This window comes from Myodes glareolus, chromosome X (genome assembly GCF_982192425.1).
Source record: "Myodes glareolus chromosome X, mMyoGla1.1, whole genome shotgun sequence".
NCBI classification, from domain to species: domain Eukaryota; kingdom Metazoa; phylum Chordata; class Mammalia; order Rodentia; family Cricetidae; genus Myodes; species Myodes glareolus.
The window spans coordinates 113,997,265-113,999,899 of NC_142053.1; the positions used below are offsets into that span (position 1 = coordinate 113,997,265).

At 41.1% G+C, this 2,635-nt stretch overlaps 1 pseudogene; it reads left to right on the forward strand.

Moving 5' to 3' along the window:
- Nucleotides 1–241: 241 nt before the first annotated feature.
- Nucleotides 242–340, forward strand: LOC125404673 (U6atac minor spliceosomal RNA; annotated as a pseudogene).
- The last annotated feature ends 2,295 nt before the right edge of the window (nt 341–2,635 follow it).

The window sequence follows — 2,635 nt, forward strand, 5'->3', positions numbered from 1 at the left end:
ACACAAGGTTGTGTCAAGGCGACAGTTAAAAGTAGCCAGCAGGGGGCCATTTTGTGGATGTGTAAGCAGGGAATCTCATATTTTTCAGCTCTCTTCCCTCCACTCCCCCCTCAACAGAGAAAAGTAGGGTAGAGTATGTTTCTTTATCCTATAGCTGGTGAATGCCCTTAGCATCTATTTATAGTGCCCAGAAGAGAATTCAAAGAAATGAGATTAGAACACTGCTTAAAATGGATTTGAACACTCCCCTTGACAAAGATGGAAGAGGTCCTCAGGCCTAACAATACACATACAGTTAAGGCATTGCCACCTCCTTTGTACCATCTCGCCAATATGTTTCAACTGATTTCTGTGTCCGTCATGCAAGGCTCATTCTCAGTCTCCTCCTATCCTCTGGATAGGTTCCCTGCACCTCCACCTGCAGACTCCTCTCCCAGATCCTAATTTATTCTGCTAATCGTGGTGTACCACAATGTGCTCCAACCAACATAACTCCTGAGAAGGCTGGACCAATCTCAGAGCAGGCAACACTTCTTCTCCTGGCATACCTCAACCTATCAAAGTGTCATGGAGGATAAAGAGAGGCCACCCCTTTACTCATAACCATCCTGGGCCAACTCTCCAGTTCTTATCCCTCACCTCCCAGAAAAGGTGGCTCTCCCACCTGGCCTCTGCTGTGCTTTTACTTCCAAGAGGACCAGGTCGGCAGGACAAGACCCAGTGCCATTTCTTCGCTCAAGTGTCTGTAGCATCCTGGAGTCAGAACCCAGCAAGACTTTGAAACAGTCAACCAGTGCGCCTTCCTTAGCTTATTGGTCCATTTGCACACCAGTCTCCCTTACTAGAGGCCCCGCAGCACCATTATACAGGAGAGGTGGCCATGTCACCTCTATGCCCATTCCATACTGGGAAATCCAAGCGCAGGCCCTGAAAACATTAGAGTCAAAGCAGACAGCTCCAGAACAGCCCTTGCACCTCTCCCCAGAGCAGTTAGATTTGTACTTTTTGTGAAGTTTTTTGCAACTGGGTCTTCCTATGTAGGCCAGGCTTGCCCATAATCCTCCTGCCTCAGTCTCTAAAGTACCAGGATGACAGATCTACAACAGCATACCCAACTTACTCATAAATGTCTAAGCCAAAATATATTCCCTGCCTTCCTGAGGCCTCCATCCTTCTGGATAGACATGGCAATAATAATATAAATTGGGGGGATCAGGTAGTGGAATACAGGAAAGCAGAAGTGAGAACCATCTGGAGAAAGCAGAAAACCAGCCAAAAGGACACACATTGTGTATGAAAAGGCCACAATGGAACCTAGTAATTTGTGTGCTACTTTAAAAATATTAATTAAAATTAAGAATAACTTACATGATTTAAAGGTTGATTCAGTCCGTTGCATTCATTATTGAGTAATGTTCATTGGCAAGGTTGGAGAGCTAGCTCAGTTGTAAGTTGTTTATCATGCAAGCATGACAATCTGACTTCTATCCATGTTAAAAAAAAATAGGCAGAGTGGAATGTTCTTATTATCCCAGCACTGGGGAGGTGAAGCCAGAAGGATCTCCAGGGCTCAGTGGCCAGTTAGTATTACCAAGTTGGTGAACTCTAGGCCAAAGGAGAGACCCTAAAGATTAACATTGAAAGTTGGCCTCTAGTCACACATGCGTGCACTCACACAAGCATGTACCTGTATGCACCTACATATATACATATAAGTACACACAAAAAAAATCATCCAAGTACTAGATAGCAATACAACCACAAAGAAAAAGGATAGAATTTACCCATTACTTGTGTGGATTATGAGTCACCTAGATTTGAGTCCTTTCTCCAATCAGATGATAATTTTGAAGTTCAGAAAAGCTTCCTTAAAACAGTTGCAGTCTTTTGGTCTTTAGTTCATTGATGTATGGCGTTATATTCATTGATTTACATACATTGAACCTTCTCTAGGATGAAGCTGACTTCATCATAGTGGATAAACTTTATGATGTGCTCTTTAGTTTGCAAATGTTGAACTGAGAATTTTGTCTAATTCCCCAGGGACATGTAGAAGGAAAACAGACCCTTAACTCTCACCCTGCAGAAAACTTAATGTCAAATAGATCAGAGACCTCAACAGTAGGCCTGGAACCCCATAAACTTGTACAAATAATAAAGGACTTTCTGAACAGGGCTCCAGTAGCACAGGCATTAAGATCAGCAGTTAACAAATCATAAAACTAAAAAGTTTCTGAACAGCAAAGGACACTATCATTTGAGTAAAGAGGAAGCCTACAAAACTGAGGAAGGTATTTACTAGCTATATATCTGGCAGAAGGTTAGTGTTTAGAATATACAAAGAACCAAAGCAACAGCAGATAAACCAAAACAGCAACAAAAATAAACATCAAGAAAACAAGCAAAAAGTTCTCAAAAGATGAATTGCAGATGTTTCAGAAATATTTTTCAAGTATTCAACATCCTTAGTCATTATTCAATTAAATTTGCATTTAATTTAATGCAAATTAAAACTACTTTGAGATGTTATCTCACCATAGTCAGAATGGCTAATATAAAAAACACGAATGATGACAAACGCTGGCAAAGACGTGGGGAAATAAAACTTATTAACTGTTTGTAGGAACATAAACTA